General features: G+C 39.5%; 1 protein-coding gene across 1 annotated transcript in view; it reads right to left on the reverse strand.

Annotated features, from left to right (window-relative positions):
- TAOK1 (TAO kinase 1) overlaps positions 1–22,178 on the reverse strand; it is a 147,704-nt gene extending 125,526 nt beyond the window's left edge. The window contains exon 1 of the mRNA XM_020963378.2: positions 21,963–22,178. The gene's annotated coding sequence lies outside the window, so the exon portion shown is untranslated. The remainder of the gene's footprint in view (positions 1–21,962) is intronic.
- Between the last annotated feature and the right edge of the window lie 225 nt (positions 22,179–22,403).

Raw genomic sequence — 22,403 nt, forward strand, 5'->3', positions numbered from 1 at the left:
CTGGCTGTCACTTACACAAAACATTTATTTCATCTCCCAACTCCAGGCATTTTCACTGGCTATTAGCCAGTCAAACTGGCTAATTTTATTTATTTATTAATGTTTGTCTACTACACACCACGCACTGAACCAAGGACTGAGGATACAAAAAAAGCAAAAAACACGTCCTGTTCTCAAGGAGCTCACAGTCTAATGGGGGAGATAACATGCAAATAAAAACTACATACAAACAACATATACACAGAATAAAATGGAGATAATGAACACAGGGATGGCACAAACACCAAGGGAGATCCAGAAAGGATTCTTGTAGAAGGTGGGATATCCCAATGCCTCAAATTCTCTCCCTCCTCATCTCAATCTCCTGGCCTCCCTTACCTTCCTTCAAGTCCCAGCTAAAATCACATCTTCTATAAGAAGTCTTTTACAATCCCTCTTAATGATAGGAGACCTAATCTGGCAGCAAACACAGGAAAGACTGAAGTAGACAAAACACTAAAGACCCCATTCAATATGCTTTTCTTCCTTCAGTGACTTCCAAATGACTGCTGGCTGGGGTACATGGGTATTCAAGGAGGACTAGCACCTCTAGTGTGAAGGCTTGCCAAGATCTTTCCAGGGCTACTCATCCGCCCTATACTCACCACTCACTTACTGTGGCTCCAAGAAGCTGTAGCACACCCAGCAGCCACAACCCAGTAAAACCATCTTGGTCCATGGGCTAAACTAGGTTAAGGGTAACCAACAGGTCTCAAACCTATTGGTGAGTTAGGGGATGTCTACCCCAAGCATGTTAAGACATCCCTGGTAGAATGGGCAGATGAGAACAATTTGTTTCAAAGCCCATGAAGGCAGCTATAGAGTTTTTAGAACTTGGTCAGACAATGAAGATGCCAAGGTCATCTCCTGCATCCCAGGCCGTTGCCAGTTGTCTTGACTTTTGTCTTGCCACTGGACTTAAATGATTCTGGGAGAGTGAGGCTGACAACTTTGGGTGACTCTGCCTCACTTAAATCCAATTAAATCCACAAGTCAATATATCATCCTTTTCAAAAATGAAACACAAACAACAACAATTGACTAGTGGCTGAAATGCCAACCGCAGTGCTAGCCTAGACAAACTCAAAAGTTCCAACAAACCAGATGTTGTTAGTTTGATTTGTATATTCTCACAGTCTTCCCCATGTCTGGAAGACATCTGCTCTTCACTTCTGCCTGTCAAAATCCTTCTCTTCAAAGCCTAAATCAAGAGGAACCTCTTCATGTAATGAAAAACTATTGTGCTATAAGAAATGATGAGCAGGTGGACTTCAGTAAACCTGGAAAGACTTACATGAACTGATGCTGAGTGAAGTGAGCAGAACCAGAACACTGTACACAGTAACAACAACATTATGCGATGATGACCAATTTTGATAGAGTTGGCTCTTCTCATCAATACAAGGATCTAAGACAATTTCAAAAGACTCATGACAGAAAATGCTATCCACATCCAGAGAAAGAACTATGGAGTCTGAATGCAGATCAAGGTATACTATTTTCACTTTTTCTGGTTTTTTTGTTTTTTCTTTCTCATGGTTTTTCCCTTTTGTTCTGATTCTTCTTTCACAACATGACTAATGTGTACGTGATGGTACATGTATTACCTTAAAAAAAAAAAGAGGAACCTCTTCCACTAAGGTTTCCTTGATCTCGTCACCCTTATCTAATGAATGTGATCACTAATATCTGGCTCTTTTTAAAATTTTCTTTAATACTTCATCTGGCTCTCTCTCAACTCTTTTAGGCTGCATTATCTGTGTATAAATGGTATCTCCCTATTAAACTAAGTTTCCTCACAGCAAAAATTGTATTGTTATTCAATTTTGTTTAACACTGTCTTGCAAATAAATGATGCTTAATAAATATCTATGGAATTTAATGACAATTGCCCCATAGTGAAGTAGTTAAGACCAAACTGTGGTAGCAATAGGAATGGAGAGGAATTAAAACAAAGAAATTACTGACTAACTAGATATGACAGTATTGTAATACAAAAGAAGGAATCAAATACGACTTCTAAAGGGAAATGTCACGAATCACAGAACATCTGAGTTGGGAGGAACCTCAGTGACCATCTAGTCTAATTGTATCAGAAAAAGGTTCCCCTGTACAACTTTGTACAACAATGCCAGTTTTAAGTCTATGATTCTATAACTTGTTCTACTAGATTTCAAAACAGATAATTTCAAAACAATAGTTACCAAAACTATCTGGTTCATTCATTCAATGGATATTTATTAAGCACCTACCATATGCCACATGTCATATAAAGACTAAAAAACAAAACAAAACAAGAAACCAGTCCTGGCCCTGAGGTATTTCGTGTTCTACTATGGAAGAAGTACATGGGGTGGGAAGATGATCAGCAATGGGCAGGTGATCAACATAGGTTTCATGAAACAGCTGGCACTTCAACTGAGTCTTGAAAGAAGCTATAGATGCTGAGGCAGGTGAGGTGGGAGCACATTACAGGCACAGTATTAACACATTGTTTAATTTTATAAATAGCACTGAGCAAAAAAAGGAACCTCATATCATATACTACAACTAAGTCCAAGTGACTGAATAATTTTGTAATTTTTCACTGAACCCATACTCTCAGTTCTGAAGGAGAAAAATTGTATTTTCTTCCTGTTTCATGTACTTTGAATACTGCAGTACTGCAGAGCAGGTACCTAATAATAAAGGTTTACTTAATTAAATGTCTCTAATCCAGTGATAGCTCGCCTGCTTCTATACCCTCCTGTAGTTTTCCTATATTTGAGGATTCCAAGAAGTTCAGGAATGTCCTTTCTCATAAATGCATGCCACCTGCAATATCACAGAGCTGTTCTATTCTAGTGAATATCTAAAAATCCTGCAAAAGACTTCACAAGTCCCTAATTCTCCAAACTACCTATCTCATAAATAGAAAGGCACAGGCACATACAACTGATCCAAGGAAAGGTTAACTAAATAGCATGAAGTATAATCTCAAATGTTCCTATCTGAACTCATCTACTTTTTTTTAAAGTGTGTAAGTAGGTAAGAGTGTATGTTTATTATATAAGAATAAAGTTTTAATCACTTCACATGTAAACTGCTTAGATATTTTATTTGTTGTATAAAGCTATGAATAGTTAAATCTCTGTAATTACATTCTGTAGATTTATTAATCCACAAATATACAGACCTACTTATTGAGTTAATTCAAACAACTCCTTTGTCTTTTACATTTAATTTTGTGGTAACACATTTTAACAAAACTCATTTGCTTGAAGGCAACAAATATGTATGATATTCTAAACTTAAGAAGGTAGGTTACAAGATGAACTTTTTTTGAAAACATGATTGAAAAAGTTCCTAATTTAGTAATATATTCAATCACCTCTCCACCAAAAGAAGATTAAAGGAAGAAAATACCAATTTTGAACAGCTGAAGAAGGCATGATTTCAATGTCAAATCATCAACATATTTAGAATTTATAACAGTCTATGTTCTAACATGAGCAGATAACTACTGGTTAAAAAAACACTCAAGAAAACAGCTTAATTATTCAAAAAATTCATATAGTAACTACCACAACCAATGTGTATATCAAAACAACCATAATGTAAGTAGTCTTTCAGATATTTACTGAGCAACTACTCTATACAGGCAACTGTGCTAGGTGTTGAGGGAGGGGACTTTGAGTGGGGTAGAGGAATATTTCAAATAGAATTCCCAACCTTATGGAGCTTAGAAGCTGATGTAAAAGCTCAACTTCTACTTTCAATATCCCAAACACGATTTGCAACACATGAGCAGCAAGCATACCTGCTCAGGAAAAAAAAGGAAAGTCTTGATCAGTCAGTAACAGATGACTGCATAAATAGCTTCCAAAGTAATTACAAAGCAGATGAGAAAATTAGGTTTTCAGAAAAGAGAGATTTCCTATCTTGTTGGTATTTACTGGAACAAAAGAAAATTAATCCCAGAGCAATATATCCAACTTGAGGGCTCAATACCACAAGACATGCTATATCATGTTAACACTGTATCTTTAAATACAAAGACCAAAAGACAAATAGCCAAAACTAAGTAAACTACCATAGGAGAATTTAAAAGTAACTGAATCCAGATTAGATTTGCTTAGTTTTCTAAATTATTGCTTACATTTTTTAAAAACACAAGATAAATAAATCATATAATATCAAAAATTTGGACCAATTTATCAATAAGACCAAAACAAACTTCATCTTCTAACAAGAACACAAAACATTATGGTTTGATAATATAGCTCACTAATTTGAGAGGAAAAGTGATCTTGTAAATAAAAACTGATTATACAGAATCAGTAACTGCAATCTTCAAAGAAAGAATAAGCTTTTCACTTTTCTTCTAATCTACATTAAAATAATTCAAGAAAGGTGAGGCTATGAAACAAGTTCTTAATCTAGGGTTCATGAACTTCTTTTCTTTTATATTTTGATAACCATATTTCATTCATTTGTTTCCTTTGTAATTCTATTTCACTTAATATATACATTTAAAAAATGGATTCTGGACACTATATAGACTTTTGGGCAGAGGGCAACTCCAAACTTGCATTTTCTCCCTATTTGCACTACAACTTTTTCATCATTATTTGTTGTTGTTTGTTCATTTCAGTCTGACTTTCAGTGACCCTATTTGGGGTTGTCTTGGCAGAGATACTGGGAGTGGTCTGCCATTTCCTTCTCTAGCTCATTTTACAGATGAAGAAACTGAGGCAAACAGAATTAAGTGACTCATCCAGGGTCACACAGCTAGTAAGTGTCTGAAGTCATTTTTGAACTCAGAAAGTTAAGTCTTCCTAAGTCTAGACCTGGCCTAGCTACCCACCATTATTTAGGGTGTTTTTAATTCAGTATGTGCTCCGGGACACATTTTGGCACTTAAGTATGAAGTAAAACCTCATTTATCCAGCAATGTCAGAAATGTGTATGTCACACCAATTAATTCTCCAAGTGCTTCTCCTTGCAAGCACTAACACTTCTTTTATTATAATGCTCTTGACTGGAAAGCTTTCTGATCTCACACATTGCTTCTTGATACTCTAGATCTTCATTACAAATTCAAGGAGACACTAAGCTGAGTGACTTCAAAACACTGGGCCTCATTTTCCTCAACTGGAGGACAAAAGTTAGGCTAGTTGATCCACGGGACATCACAATGACTGAGAAAAGTTACAGGATATCAAGTTAGAGAGCCTTGATTCAAATGAAGCTTTGCTAATTATTACTACCTTGTGTGACTTTGGAGAAGTCATTTTTCTCTGGATCTCAGTTTCTTTGTGCATAAAATTAGGGAGTTGTGCTAAATCTACATTTTGGAACTAAGAAAGGATCTGAAAGATGGATCAGATCTAGGACAGGCACAGAGAATAGAAAAAGGCACTCCTAGTGCAGAATACAGCTCAGAGGCTGAAATGAGCACAAAAGCAGAGTGTATGTTAAGATGCACCAGGAAATCAGGTAGAAAAAGGTAAGATGGAATCAAATTGTAGAAAGCCTTGAAAGACAAATCAGATCTACAAAGGACTTTGAAAATCCACATGAAGTAGACAACAGAGTATCACTACAGATGTCTGATCAAGAGAAGCAGTCTGGTGGCAGTGCACAGTACGAATTAGAAAATGGGAAAGTGTTAACAGTTGTCTAAAATAGGTTTCTCAGCAGCACAGAATAGTGGAGAAAAGCATGGGTCCTTATCAAGTGCCAAGGACATGGTGAAAGTCCCAACTCAGCTACCTACTGAGCTCTGTGCCCTTGAGAGAGTGACTTAAGCTTGCTAAGCCTCACCTCCAAGATCCCTTGCAGAACTTATCAATTATGATTTCAGATTAATTTATAATCATAGGATCATAGTTTTAGATCTAGAAGGCACCTTAGAGAATGTTTCCAGTCTCTTCATTTTACAAATGAGGAAAATAAGACTGAAAGTTTTAATGATTTGTCCCAGGTCATATAGCTTTAAGTGTCCAAGGCAAGACAAGAAAGAACTCAATTCTCATTCAAGGTGCTATCCACTGTACCATCCAGCTGCCTCCTAACCAGTTACTACTACTATCACTATCCTTTTGATTTTGCAGGGATTTCCAGCAAGGAGAATACAGCAACGACCTCAACTCCTTGATTTCATTATCAATATTCTACCCCAGGCACATCCTGGAACTTCCCAACTACAGGGTCCCCATCCCCACCCATATCAGAGAATAAAAAGTAGCTCTTCTTCACAAAAATATTAGGAGAATCTGAAATAAAAAGCAAAGCTGAGAGAAAATGCAATAGGAAGAAAATTCAAGGGGCAGCTAGGTGGCGCAGTGGATAGAGCACTGGCCCTGGATTCAGGACAAGCTGAGTTCAAATCCGGCCTCAGACACATAACATTTACTAGCTGTGTGACCGTGGGCAAGTCATTTAACTTCATTGCCTAGGCCCCCCCCCAAAAAAAAGAAAAAGAAAAGAAAATTCAAGACTCAGTGATAGTCTAGACAGAGCAGAGGAAGGAGAAAAAACTGTTAATGATGAGTCTAAACTTTCTAGCCTAGGGGATTTTTTTTTGGGGGGGGGAGAAGGGGGAAATGACCAGTAATGTGGGATTAGGTAAGGAAACCAATTTGGGGGGCAGAGATGAGCTTTTAGTTTTTATGTTTGACATGACAAGTACAGCCAAGGAGAGACAGTCTATATATAATTAGCTGGAAATATAGACCTGGAACACATGTGACAAGTCAGAGACACAGACAGAATGAGGAGACTTTAGCATATAGGTAACAAGAATAAAGCAGCTTTTAAAATAAGAAAAAGAGACAGAAAAGAGCCCTGCATGAAAACCATAGTCTGGGACTAGAACTAACAGTTCTCAAAATGGAACCCCTGAAGCCCCTTCATGTGGTCCCATATGTCAAAACTAAGTAATACCAAAATATACTAATATTAGGACACAGTATTCCACAGCACTACTGAGGTATTACAAAAATTCACTAAGTGATACTAAGACATTTTAATTCTTAATCAAGTGATAGAACCCACATAAGCAAAAGCTCGTGGGGGAGGTGAGGTGGGTGTCATAGGTTTCTAAGAGTGTCAAGAGGTCCTGGGACCAAAACTTTTGAGAATCACTGGTCTAGGGGATGAGGAAGAATAATAATCAACAAAAGAAAAAAAAGGGAATGCTCAGATAAGTAGGTAAATAAGGAAAAATATATCATAGAAGCTGAGAAAAAAGTTTCACAACACAAGTCGATGAAAAATGCTATTAAATGCTACAGGGATAAGAAGAATAAAAAGGACTGAGATGAACTTTGTCCAGAGTTGTTCTCCTTACATATCCTTATTGACTTCTTTTTTTCTAGTCCCAACCATCATATTATGCACACAGCAGTAAATAAATGTTTAATGAATTAGCAAATTGGTGACACTGGAGAGAACGGTTTCAGTACAGTAATATGGGTAGAAGACAAGGAGACCTGTGGCCATAAGTTTCTTATGTAAAAAATGGGGGAAATTACCTTAAATTATTAAGAAGGTACTGATAAGTGAAATTTCACATTTATATCTTGAAGAGTACAAGTTCATGATGACTATATTAGACAATAATTATCCTAAGAATTTTTTTGTAAATTGCTAGGTTTTATCAGTATAATACCCAAACAATGAAATTCCAGAATTCATTTTTTGAACCTTTTAATACTTTATAATACTTAGAACAGTTTAGGTAATGTTTTACAACAATGTAAAAAGTGTTTGTATCACTACCCCCAAACCCAAATTTCACATTAAAACATCTTTTATTCTATGTGACTGCTTTGAATCATTGGGCCAAATGATCCTTTTACACCTCCTTAATCAATTCACTGTCTCACTCACCACAGCACCCTTTCATCACTCATCAAAATCTCCCATGACATCCCCTCACCCAAACCTCTCAGCTAAGAATCTTACCTCCTATTTCAATGAAAAAATGCAGTGTTCCCTCTTCTCATTTCACATTACCCAGAATACCTTCTGCCACTATCTCTTCCTTCACCTGTCTCACATGATGAGGTAGACCTTCTGGCCAAGGCTAATCTCTCTATATGCCCAAGTGATCCTATTCTATCCAATCGTCTCCAGAAGATTGTCCTTCCTATGATCACCATTCTCACTAATCTTCCATCTATCCCTGTCTCTTGGCTGTTTCCCTATTGCCTACAAACACACCTATGTCACTCTATCCTCAAAAAACCCTCATTTGATTAGTCTACCCCTCCTAGCAATCTTCCTTACCTCTCCTCCTTTTCCTGGCTAAGTTCTTAGAGAAAGTAGCACATCAATCAGTACATCCACTTTCTTTCCTCTCACTCTCTTAACTTTCTGCAGTCTGGCTTACAATACTGCTCCAAATCCTCCTATCTATCTCACCACTCCTTTACAGTCTTCCTCACTAGATCTTCATGCATCTTAAAGGCCAGGTTGGGAAATTCACCTTCAGCGGCTAAGTTTGAGGGAGAAATACACTTACGGCTAAGTGAGATTGTGTTCGTTTTTCTGATGGTGTCAGTCTCTGATATTCATTAACAAGTTGTCTCTACTGCTTAGAATCACTGTAAGGAGCTTTACATATAGCTTTACATATAGCACCTCAAGCTCTACAACAGTCTTGTGGGAGAAACAACAAAGGGCAGCTAGGTGGCGCAGTGGATAGAGCACTGGCCCTGAAGTCGGGAGGAACTGAGCTCAAATCCCTCCTCAGACCAAACACTTGACACTTACTAGCTGTATGACCCTGGGAAAGTCACTTAACCCCAACTGCTGGGAAAAAAAAAAGAATGGGGGCAGCTAGGTGGTGCAGTGAATAGAGCACCGACCTCCTGAATTCAGGAGGAGCAGACTTCAAATCCAGTCTCAGACACATAACACTTACTAGCTGTGTGACTGTGGGCAAGTCACTTAACCCCATTGCCTATCCAAAATAAAAAAAAAGAAAAGAAAAGAAAGAGAGAAACAACCACCTCCTTGAAATTTTCTTCTCTCTAGGTTTCCATGACCTTACTCTCACCTGGTTCTCCTCCTCTAACCAATCCCTCTGTCACATTTGCTGTATCTACATCCAGGGTTTATCCACTAACTCCAAAGCTCAGTCCTGGGCCCTCTTCTCTCTTCCTTCTATGCTAGTTCACTTGATCTCATCAGCTCTCATGGCTTCAGTGATCATCTCTATGCAGATGATTCTCAGGTCTTTGTACAGTCCTAACATCTCTCCTGACCCCCATTCTTGAGTCTTCAAATGTCTACTTGACATCTTGAACTGAATTTTATAGACATCTTAAATTGAACATGTCAAAAAATGGACTGGTTATCTCCACAGTTCTCCCCTTCTTAACTTTTCCATTATTGTCTCCAGAACTACTATCCTCCCTGGTATCTTCATCACCTCACCCCTGCCTTCTAGTCAGCCTCCTTGCCTCAAGTTTCTCCCCACTCCAGTCCACTCTCCATTCAGCTGTCACAGTGAAATTCTAAATAAAGCAGAGTGTCATCCCATAACCATCAAATCAATTTCAGTAGCTCCCTATTATCTTCAGAATCAAATATAAAATGCTGTTTAGCTTTTAAAGCCCTTCATTACCTGGCCCTATCCTACCTTTCCAGGCTTCTTACGGCTTACTGATTTCCATGTACTGTGATTCAGTAACACTCAATCTCCAGACTCTAGGCACTTTCACTGGCTGTCTCCCATAACTAGAACTCTCTCCCTCCTCGTCTTCACCTCCTTAGCTTCCCTGGCTTCCTTCAAGTCCCAGCTAAAATCCTACCTTCTACAAGAAGCCTTTCCCAAGCCCCCTTAACACTAGTGCCTTCCCTCTGAGGTTCTCTTAATTTATCCTGTCTATAACTTTTTTGTACATAGTTGTTTGCACATTGTCTCCTCCCATTAGACTTGGAGTTCCTTGCAAGCAGCAACTAAGTTTAAGGGTTTGTCTTTGGAATTGGGGTTGGTTTTTTTTTTGGAGGGAGGGGGGTCTTTATTTGTATCCTCAGCACTTAGCATAGTGCCTGGCACAGTAGCTACTTACTAAATGTTTACTGACTTGATGTGAAAAATCCAACTAGTTTATGGACCACGCACATTTTCAATTTTCAAAAGGAAATCACCGATGCAAAAATTTAAAAACAAAATATCATAATACTGACAAAGAAGGAGAAATTAAATACAGCTTCCTGAAATCTGAAATGCCATTGTGGACAAGCTTCAAATCCTACGTTGCTGATGTTCAATGATATGAGATGGTGGCAATGTAGCACGTGAGTGTATGTGTGTGTGTGTGTGTGTGTGTGTGTGTGTGTGAGAGAGAGAGAGAGAGAGAGAGAGAGAGAGAGAGAGAGAGAGAGAGAGAAAGAAATAAACTGCACAAAGGATTATACACTTCAGACCTTCCTATGTAATATACTTGGCTAAGGTTTATTTGGGGTACAGATTATTACAGGTCTCATCAATACTAACTATTCTATCAATAATGTGGCTTTCCAATACAAAGGAATTATTATGACATAAAACATTTCCTATTTTTACCTCTACTTCGTGACTCACTACTCCTAGACTAATGCAAGTTCCCTCCAGTCTTAGCATTCTATGCAACTATTCCACCCCCCTCACTTAAGAAGCTGAGAGAAAACCTGCATTTTAAGACTCCTAAATTACAAATATGTTTCATTAAATTCAGCTGTTTTTAAATAAAGGGTAAAATTTAATTTAGGGTTAGGGTTAGGTTAATGTTGCATTTTAAAAGGTAAATTTTTACACCACTTCAGAAAAGTAATGCCACATTGTTCAAAACTGCTGCATTCTAAAAGAATAAACTTTTGTTTAATGAAAATAAAATCTTTCTTGCAGTCCTGTTTCTTCTCCATTTCCTCAAAATTCAGTTGGTAATTGTGTATTTCAAAACATCCATCCTTCAAAATAAGTTCAGTTTAACTCAATAAATAATTATCTAGTAAAAGCCTATCATGGGAAGTGCCAGGCACTGAGCACGTAAAACCACAAATCAAAGTTCCCTTCCCCTCCCCCCTCAAAAAGATTACATTCTAGCCTATCTATTAACTGTTACTGGTAGGTTCAATCCCATTTCCTCCTTCCTTTCTATACAAAATTCATTCAAGTCCATTCAGAATATATTGCAGAATATTTATTACCAAGGATAACTTGCAAACTACAAACAGCATAAAAGAAATAAAAAATTGACACACATTACAGAAGAGGTGCCTGGTTTAGACAAGACCAAGGGAGAAGAAAAGGACAACCTGACTGTTGTAGGAGTAGCTAGGTACCAATAAAAGAGGAAGGGGGTCTTATAGGTCATTAAATAGAACCCATAATTCTGTAATTTATGGAAGGACCTCAACAAGCTCCACAGAGCAAAGGAAGGCGAGGAGGGGTCTCCATACGTACCACACTGATGAAACTGCAGGATTTCAGTACTTACTAGTATACTGTGACATCACACATTCATTATTTTATATTGTCTGGGAATCCATTCCTGAAGGCTGACCATTCAAATCTCAACTCTGCTACTTAATACCTGTGTGTCCTTGAACAAAGTAGAAACCTCTGTAGGCTTCAGTTTCCTCATCAGTAAAAAAAGGGGATTGCCTAGAGGATGTCTACAAAATCCTTTGCAGTTCTAAACCCTCGAATCTATGACCACCAGTTTCCTGAAACAAGAAGGCATTAATACCCAGTGATACCATTAATAACCAAAATCTAGCAATATTTTAATGATCTTAATGACTCACATAATTATTACTAAATGATAAGCAACATCCATGTCACAGACACAAGGACTACAACTTCTGCTTTGGCATCCAGGGAATAGAAGCTGGACCTGTGATTTCATTAATACAGGAACACCAAGATAAAGAACCTACTTCTACCAGTGCAGATCAGTATCTTCTCTGCAACTTGGAATCTTCGAGAGTTACCTCAAACACTGAGAGAGAAGTTAATTAGCTTGCCCAGGGTCATATACCCTCTATGAGCCAGAGGCCAGCTTTGAATCCAGATCCTCTTGACCAGGTCCACATCTCACAATGCCTCTCCTATAGAAAGGAGAACAAGTCCATTGCTTTAAGGTTCTGTAGGAATCTTTCTCATTATAGAATACTGACTCTTTCCTGAAGCTTGTGTTCTTCTAACTCAGAGACATTAATCACCTCTTTTCGTTTGTTTGTTTATAAACAATGTGTGCTGGCAAGACTTTTCTCCTTTAAAAGTATACTATTTATAGAATGCTAATCTGGTGTGGGTTAGGTCTCTCTACCAATTTTATTTTACCATTGTGTTAACTTCAACTCATTATAAATCAAAGACATATCCAAGAAACAGGTAAATATTATAATACTCTACTCCTACAAATTAAAAATGACCATGGTCGTATGCCAAAGAGAAATATAACAAGACAAACAATTCCCAACCACTTTCCTTTACGTAATCTTTCTAAATAGGACTTTTAAAAGGGTACTAATTTCTGGTATTATTCTACAGAACTAAAAAAGCAAAATTATAGACATCCTACAAAGACATATGAAACAGTATACATATGTACACTGAAATCATCTCTGCTTTTCTAAAGGCTGAAGGACTTAATGTTATTTTCAAGGACAACTAAAAAGGTGGTCAAGGACCAGAGTGTAAGTATCTTACATTTCTTTGAGATGAGAGGTTCACAGGATAACATTGTACACAGTAACAGCAACATTGTGTGATAATCAACTTTAATAGACTTGGCTCTTTTCTCAGCAATACAAATCTAAGATAATTCCAAAAGACTCATGATGGAAAATGCTATCCACATTCAGAGAAAAAACTACGGAATCTGAATGCAGATCAAAGCTTACTATTTTCACTTCTTTTGTTTTTTATTTCTCATGGTTCTTCTCTTTTGTTCTGATTCTTCTTTCACAATATCAATAATGTGTAAATATGTTTAATATGATTGTACATGTATAGCCTTGCTTACCATACATATACAATCAGACTGCTTGCTGTCTTGGGGAAGGGGAGGGAATGAGAAAAAAATTTAGAACTGAAAATCTTATAAAAGTGAATGATGAAAAATAAAAATAAATAAATAAATTTATGAAAAAATGAAATAAAATTTAAAAAAAAAGATGAGAGATTCAGAAACCTTGAATCCCATGAAGACGAATATACTGAACTATCTTCTGCTTTGATGGCACCTAGAAGTAACCATAACATCCCCACTGATTTTTGCCTTTATATGGAATCAGGGGGATTAAATGCTATTTAATCTTGAGATTTGGTGTGAAGGAAAGGTCATACTTTGCCTATGTGATGCAGATCTGTTATTCACTAGTGATTGTTTAATATGACTTCACAAAGATAAGAGTCATAGTTCCTTACACATGAATGACATCCATGCCAAAGAGCCCTTTCACCTTAAAACAATCACTCAGTGCTCTGCCCTACGCTCCCACCCCCACCCCAATCCATCCTACCACCTACCTGGAAAAACAAGGAAACAAATTATTTTGGCAAAAATGTAGGGCCTCAACCGGACAACATCTTGTTAACAATTCCTATTCACCTTCAACTTTTTTAGGAACTTTGTTCATGACCTTAACAAAAATCAGTAAAAGACAAACTAAAAGAAATTAGCATTGCTGTTATCAGGAGAATAAAAAACGCATTCGAGATTCACTGTCAGCTATAGTCAACTGAAACATAATGAAATTAAAATAGAGCTTTAAGCAAATACACATTCAAGCAACTTTAACCTTCCAGAGTTTAAGTTCTGGAGCAGAATGGGGTAGTAGATAAAGTCAAGAAGACCTGGATGCAAATCCTGCCTTTAGTACTTTGTTGAGAGTGACCCTGGGCAAGACATTTAACGCCTATGAGACTACGACAATGCTCTAGAACTAAGGTACTAATTCAAGCAGGTTGGTGGAAGAAGCTCAAAATCACAGATCCTAAAAGTATATGGTAATTATTTAAAGTTAAATCCATATAAATTATAATAAATCCATGCAAAGAACTTTCACATATCCAAATGAACAAATATTTATTATGAGGTCCCCCTGTTACCAGACCTAGCTGGATGACTACTACTATCTGGGTCCAGTTGAACCAGAGATGGTTTGTGAGGTTCCCTTACATTTCCAGAATTCTATTAAGTAACTACTAATCATACAGCACTGTGCTAAACATTTGGGAAGATACAAAGTTTGCATAAATGAGACAGGATCCCTGTCCTCATTATCCTTATAATCCAGAAGGGGAAAAGTACACTGGAAAGGTACAAAACAAAGTACTCCCTAGAAATGGAGAAGGAAGGTATTTGAATTTGAATTAAAAGATGAGTAGAAATTTAATGGTCAAAGAAGGGGAAGAGAATATTCTAGAACAGGGAACAGTATGTGCAACTACATGGAAATGGGAACACTCAGAGAAGGCATAGTCATAAAATAGGGAATCCAATTTGACCAGAGCTCAGTGGATGTAGAGGCAATCATGTGATGTCCATGACTTCTTTGAGGGTCGGAGCTTGTTTCATTTTTCTCTTTGTGTACCCAGTGCTAGAACATACGGTAGGTGGTTGGTAAATGATTTTTGAATGAATTCATAAAAGAGGCTGTAAAGACAAGATGGTGACAGGTTATTCAAGGCCTTGAATGCCAGATATAGGAGGAGTCTGAATTTTACTCTGAAGGCAATAGGTAGCCACCAAAGACTTCTGAAGAGAAAGGTGACACAACCAGATTTATACCTGAGAAAGGTTAGGAGTGAAACGAAGGATGTACAGGAGGTAAGAAACAAATGAAGACTACAACAATGGCCCAAAAGCCTAAGAATGAGGGCCTGCACTAGGGTGGTGGCAATAAAAAAGGGGAAAAATGTAAATGATGCTGGTAACAAATTAGATGTGATACATAAGAGAGAGAGACTGCACCCAAGTTTCCAAACATTGGAAATTGGATCAATGGCGTTGCCACCAACCAAACCAGAAGGCAGATTTATGGAGAAAGATGGTGCCACCATCCTCCCAGTCCCTAGGCTTGCAGCCCAGGAGTCATCCTCAACTCCCCACTATCTTTTACACTCCACATTCAAGCTGCTGCCAAGGCCTGTCAACTTGAACCTTTGCAACATCTCTAGAATATGCTTCCTTCTCTCCTGTGACACTGCCATCACCCTGGTACAGTCCCACTTCACCCTGCAACAGCTGGGGGGGGGGGGAGCTGGCCTGCTTCAAGTCTTTCCCTACTCCAATTCATCCTCCATTCAGCCATTCAAGTGATTTTCCTAAAGTACAGGTCCAACCACGTCACCCCCCTACTTGACAAACTGTAGTGGCTCCCTATCATATCCAGGATCAAACACAAAATCCTCTGTTTGGCATTCAAAGCACTTCCTAATCTGGACCTCTCCTACTTTTCCAGTCTTCTTACACCTCACTCCCCACTACACCACATACTTTTTTGTCCAGTGACACTGGTCTCCTGGCTGTTCCAAGAACAAGACACTCCATCTCTCAGCTCCAGGCATTTTTTCTGACTGTCCCCCAGTGCCTGGAATGTTCTCCTTCCTCCTCCTCTCTGCCTCCCGGCTTCCTTCAAATCCCAGCTAAAATCCCACCTTCTACAGGAAGCCTTTCTCAATCCTTGATTCTAGTGCCTTCCCTCTGTTGACTATTTCCTATTTATCCTGAATATAGCTTGTTTGTACACAACTGTTTTCACGTTATCTCCCCCATTAGACTGTGAGCCTCTTACGGGTAGGGACTGTTTTCTGCCTTTTTTTTTTATTTCCCCAGCAGTTAGCACAGTACTTGACACAGACTAGGCACTTAATAAATAAACCTATCGACTGACTACTCTAATACTTAGAGGATTAAAGGAACAAGGATTTAGAGCTGGAAGGGACTTCGAAAATCATCTATCCCAAATGTCTTCATTTTCAGATGAAGAAACTGAGGCTCAGTGAGGTTAACCGACTTCGCTCAAGATGGCAGTCAGAGCCAGAAGGGCTCAGCCTGAATTTTCTAAACATCCCCTTAAGAATTCTCCATATACACAATGTCATATAAGGTCTATCATACAGGTAGTGTTCAACCTAGAATTCAAAAACCAAGAATGACTGCTACCATCACTCCTCCCTCAACACAAAGGTGTCAGTGGACTGCCATCCTCCCCCTAGACAATGTAATCGCAGAAAACTAGAAATGTGAATACGAAAGCTGGGCAGACAAGTTGATGCTGGGTGTACACATGTGCCAGGGACAGGCAAAGAAGGGATTATGAAAAAAAAATGGAGCTTTGAAAAAGCTTCATAAGGAAATGTGAAAAACAAAGTTTTTGGTAAATGACTTTTGAATGAATGCATAAATGAGGCTGTAAAGACAAGATGGCGACAGGTTATTCAAGGCCTTGAATGAAAAACACAGATTCTAAGGCAGGACTAGTAAGATAGCCACCGGCCCAAAAATCTACCCCCACCACTTCTCCCACCCTTTACACACACACACACACACACACACACACACACACACACACACACACACACACATACAGTCTGAAACTTTTCACTTGTTATGTTGTCTTAAGTTTTACTGCACAAATTATGATCCATTTGAGCTAACAATCATCCCCTTAAACACATCTACCTCTGAGAGACATCTGCTTTCCCATTAATACTTAGTCAACATCAGCTTCACCAAGGGAATGGGGAGTTTTTATAATATTGGGGACAGGGAGAGAGGAAGGGGGAAAAAAAGAGAAAGGAAGAAAAAACGGGAGCAATACTTAACTCTGGTACTCAGTGACAGGGTAGGCCTGGACTACAGTGAGTGCATTAGGGGAGAAGGTATCAAGGAGTATCATCATCCTATCACTATTACTCTAATTTTACATTTGAGAATACAGAAGCTCAGAAAGGTCAGCCCAGTATCCCACAATCAGTGTTGGAAGCAGGATTTGATCCTAGAAAAGGCAGAAAGGATTGCCTAGCACTGGCCTACACCCAGAAAAAGAAGTTTTCAGCTTTCATATTCTTCTCCCTACTGGATGTGGACCATTATAGCCTAAAACTCAAAACTAAGATCATTAGTACTAGCACATAACTATAGCACAAGTTAAAGGGGGCATTTTTGGACCATCCTGCAAACTTTACTATCATGTAAGTGTTTCTACAGGAATACACAATGAAACTTACAAATGGGATTCTGGAACACAACTCACTCTTAAATTGAGAAATGCCTATATTTTACTATGACTAGCAATAGTCTAAATCCTAGGATTATAAATTTTAGGGCTAAATGAGATATGAGAGGTGTAGTCCAATCCTTAACTGAGACTAAACCTAGACAGATAAAGTAAAATAGGTGCCCAAGGTCACCTGCATGGCAGAGACACTTTCCACTGTACCACATTGTCCTCAACTAAAGATCTAACTTTGATCTCTTGTGCTTTCATGTCTTTGAAATGCATACATAATGGGTATATTTATTAAGTTCTAAATAAATTACTTTTAACAAAAGAAACATTTCTCTCTACCCCATCTCCAAAGGGTAGCCTTTAAAAATTAACAAAACAGAAAAATGTAATGATTAAGTGGCGACATAAGAATTCCACATACGCATTTTATTTAAAGCATAATTCTTGGCATGGCAAAAACAGGGCACCATGTATAATTTAAAGAGGACTCCCCCTCTCATTTATGCCCAATCAGATCTCAGGGTGGGGTTTATCACTCTGATGAGAGGACACAGAAGTGAAAGAGCCCTGCATCAGGAGTCAGAGCAGCCTGGTTTAAAGCCTGGTTCTACCATTTACTACTACCTGGAGGAGCTTTGGCAACTTAATTCATCTCTCTAGACCTCAGTTTCCTCACTTGTAAGATGAGAGTGCTCCAAAAAGAAAATCAAGCTCTACATGGTAAGGATCCTCAGTTTCATACACAATCCTTTTCTGTTCCACAATGGTTATGGAAATGCTCATTCTATTTGGTTCAGAATTTTAACTTATGGTTAAGTTCAGAATAAAAAGTAAAATAGAAAAAAAATGAGGAAGGTGTAATAGATGACTTCTAAGATTCCTCTTTAAGCTCTAAACCAATGCTATGATATGGAAATTATAACCATAAAAGGTTCTTTTAGCCTAGGTTGATAGTCATTAAAAGTACCCAAAATAGTCATTTCAAGTAGTGGTGGGTATGCTTATGTACATATTTTCATTATTAGACCCTTAAAAACCTAATTCCTATAAATAAGCTTTGGAATCAGAACAGTAACAGGAATTTTAAATTAAAATGTAACTTCAAGTTCATCAATATAAATTACAATATGTTCACTCAACAAGAAAAGTGTTATTGAATCATAATGGTCTATACTTTCTTCACTCAACCTAGTATTTATTTTCTGAAGACTTAGAATAAAGTATGATCATAAGCTTATAGAATTAAAGGTGGAAAGGACCTTCAAGGTCACCAAGCTCAATCTTCTCATTTTAAAGATGTAGAAAGTGAGGCTTCAATGACTTGCCAAGGGCCCTTAGCTAGCCATTCAGCTAAATGTCTGAAATAAGTCTTTCTGACTCCAGGCCTCAAACTCTTTCTGATACATCAGACCTTCTAAAACAAGTACAAGAACTTGAAGGTATGTATTTTGATTTAGCAGCTTCTAAGGATTCTGTTTAATGAAATACTACAACATTTTCAATTTTATGCAAGTTGTACTCTATGAACTACATAACATTTACAGAAGGAAGAGGTTAGGTTTATTCAAGCATAACCCTGAACTATGCTGCCAAGTTAAGTGCTTGTAAGATCTCTTTACAGTGTCTCATTTCTGCAAATTTAAATTAGTGATACTGCAGTGAATTATTTGAGGTCACTTATAAGAGAATGCTGACAAACACAGACCTATAAAAAAAGGGCTCCTGGTTAAAACAAACAAGAGTAAAGCAACCTAGAAATAAAATTTTAATATGTCTTTATAATTGTTGATTTTGATACATTCCCAGTAGCTATTCATTTCAACAGCTGACAGCTGAACTATGAGGTTTACTAAATATTAATGTTTACTAAGAATCAATAAATTCTTAAAATGAGTTACATACTCTGTGGCTAGTTAAGGGCAGAACCAAGAGGAAACTATGTGCAGCTTTTTTTTTGGTGTGTAGTGAACAAAAAAAGTTGTTTCCTTAATAGTGGAAGAGCATTACAATATGGGTCAGTGACCTACCTCATACTTGCCTTGACATTTATTAAAAACATATATACAACTAAACCCTTTGTCAGAAGTGACACACATTCATAATTCTTTGTTGTGTCCATTGTTCTCCCCAAATCCTTATTTCAGAAAATACAACCATCACTTTATTTTCATCTCATTCATGCTACAGATATCGATATAGTGCTCCACCCTGCAGTACTGCTTCTAAACATTCTTTCAACCTAAAGACTTCAGTGTAAGTTTAAAAATAAACCAAACCTTTTGGATATAAATGATATTCCAGACCTTTCAAGATAATCTCACAACAACCACATTTTGCTAAGATTTCAGTTGATCCTTACAGTTTCTTCCATCTATACAACATGAGAATTATAGCTGAATGAGAGTTTGATAACAGAATGCCAAAAAATTAAGTCATTAAAAGGGAATTCTGAGAAAAGAAGCAGTTGTGGAGAGCAGGAAGTGATGTACGTTGCCATTTTGTTCATGAACTATTTAAGAACATAAGACCTACAGTCCATCTAGCCTTGTTTGTCTTTTATAGCAACACTATGAGCTATATTGTAACCTTCCCCATCTGAAACTTCACTGAACCTATTCATTCATATTTTCAGCCTGTACCATGTTTTGAGCAGAGTCCCAAACTTTTATTTAAAAAAGACTACATGAGAAACCTGCCTGAACAATGTATCAAGAACTCAGAAAAGAGATACTAAAACCAATTAATTATTTTTGGCCTTCAGATAGCCAAGCTAACTAAAAGCAAAGAGTAGTAGATTCAATGTAGCTAGGGGATGGAGACACTTGATGCAACATATACTGCCTAAAATGAGGATCACTATCAAAACGAGTTGGATTTTGACTACAGCCTGATTACCATCAACTTTGCCAACAACATCCTGATATTCCATTGCCTTAAAAAAGCTTTCACACTGCAAAACACATCACACATCAAGACATTTAAAATACCACAAATTTTTCTGGTCATGAACATTTTGTAAGATATAATACTAACTATAGGTAGCATTTTAGAGAGTACATTAATAATTCACTAACTCCTTGACATCCAGAGGAAATCTTTTTTTTTATTCTAGCAGTTTTCAAAGGAGAGTGTATTATGCGTTTACTCCTCTTGGAATGCTATTTTTCAAATATCCTAGCCCTTAATATTCAGGAGATATGAAAATGTCAAAAATATCAACACTTCTGAGGCTAGGGAAAAGATTACCAGCCTTAACATTCAAGACTAATCATTATTAATCAATGCAGCTTTCTTGGCAAAAGAAGTTTTTAAGAAAGTTAATTTTGCCTTTTAAAAATAAATGTCTGGTCTATGGAGGGCAATACACAATGGTAGGCCAACCAACAAGTGTTGCAGAAAAATCAGATCAAAGATAGTTTGTTTTTTAAAAAAATTAACAAGCAAAAGGAAAAAAAGGGAAATTCACCCTCTTATATGGAATAAAACTGACCTTACAGGGTATTTTAATTAGACAAACTGACATGTAAATGCTATTCCTAAAAACAGGCACTCACGGCAGAAATATAATTTCTGACATGGATTGCTCTTATGTAAATTTTCCCATCTTTTTATACTTTACAGACTCAGTTACCCCCCAAAAAAGAAAATCACCAGGAACACCCAACACCTCACAAGTCACCCTGAAATCTAAAGTCTTGGAGAATTTCTTGTTAAGTACAAAAAAAGTGAGTCATTCTTACTGGGGGTAGAAAACGACAAAGCTGTCTCATTCGAATTTATGCCTCAAATCCAACCTGCTCACAAAGACGTCAATCTCATACTAAAAACAATAAATAAGAGACAACGGCAGAACTACCCTGACACGGGAGTCGGGCCTCACTAACCCTAACGTCTCTGCACTGGGAGCCCCAGCACAGGCATACTTCCCCACCGCAGATCTAGGGGAAAGGGTGGGGGGGGGCACCCAGTTATCGATCAAAAGGCAGGAGTAACCTCTCCAAGGGAAGCGCCATTACCTCCCTCTCCCAGCTCCCCCTCCCTTCAGTGTAGACACGGGTCTCTGTGTGGAGAAGCAGCCCAGGACTTCTGCAGCACTGCAGTACAGAGAATGGGGTGGGGGGTGGGGAGACATCCTTCTGCTCCCCTTCCAAAAGAGGGGTACAGCCCCTGGGGGTTGGGGGAGGGAAATGAATTGCCTGCGGATCCAAGCAAATCCGATGCATTCTCCCTTCCCATGGACACACGGGCAGCGACAGAGGAGGAAGGGGAGGGGGACCACGAGAAGGAAAGGGCCCTGAAACCTACAGTTGGGGCGGGGAGACCTCGACCCCGTCCCCTGGAGTAGGACACACCTTCATTAAGACATACCCAAGACCCCCAGCCGGGGGTGGGGGGGTGCAGGGTGGGGGTAGGGGTGGTAAGGACAGTGCCGGTTTCCTTCGTGGGTCCTCCCCCCCGTCCCCCCTTCTCCGCCAAAGGAGGCCTGGGCTGGCTTCCGAGCCCCCTCCCCCGAAGCCTGGGCGACCCTCCCCCTCGGCGTGGCCCGGCCTCGCCTCCCCCTCCAGGACATCGGCGCCCGCCGAGGCCCGAGGGGAAACGGACGGTTCGGGCCGGCCCCCGCCCTCCGCCTCTCCTGCCAGCCCGACCCCAGGGTCCGAGCCCGCCGCACCCCCCTCCCCGAGCCCCGCAGGCGCGCTTACCCTCTCGGCGACAGGCCAGGCCCGGCCTGGGGCGGGGCGGGGCGGGGTGCGGTGGGCAGCCGCAACCCCCCGGAGCCGATCAGCTCTGCTCCGCCGGAGGAGGAGGCGAGGACGACGACGACGACGAGGAGGAGGAGGAGGGGGCCCGGCGACGAGCCACCGCCCCCCCTCCGGCGCCCCCGGCAGCCGCCCAGCCCGAGCTCTGCGACAAGGGGCGGGCCGGAGGGGGCCGCGGCGGCGGCGGCGGCGGCGGGGCCCGGCGGGGCCCGGCCCGGCCCGGGTGGCGGCCGCCCTCAGCCCTGCCGGGCTCCGCAAAGATGGCGCGGGGAGGCGCGGGGCGCCGGGGCCGGGCCGGGCCGGGCCGGGCCGCGCCGAGGAGGCCCTGCCGCCTCACCGGCCGCCGCCGGCCCAGGGGGCGCTCACAAAGGGAGCGGAGGCCGC

Source organism: Phascolarctos cinereus, unplaced genomic scaffold, assembly GCF_003287225.1.
Source record: "Phascolarctos cinereus isolate Bilbo 61053 unplaced genomic scaffold, phaCin_HiC Scaffold_5;HRSCAF=322, whole genome shotgun sequence".
In the NCBI taxonomy this organism is placed as follows: domain Eukaryota; kingdom Metazoa; phylum Chordata; class Mammalia; order Diprotodontia; family Phascolarctidae; genus Phascolarctos; species Phascolarctos cinereus.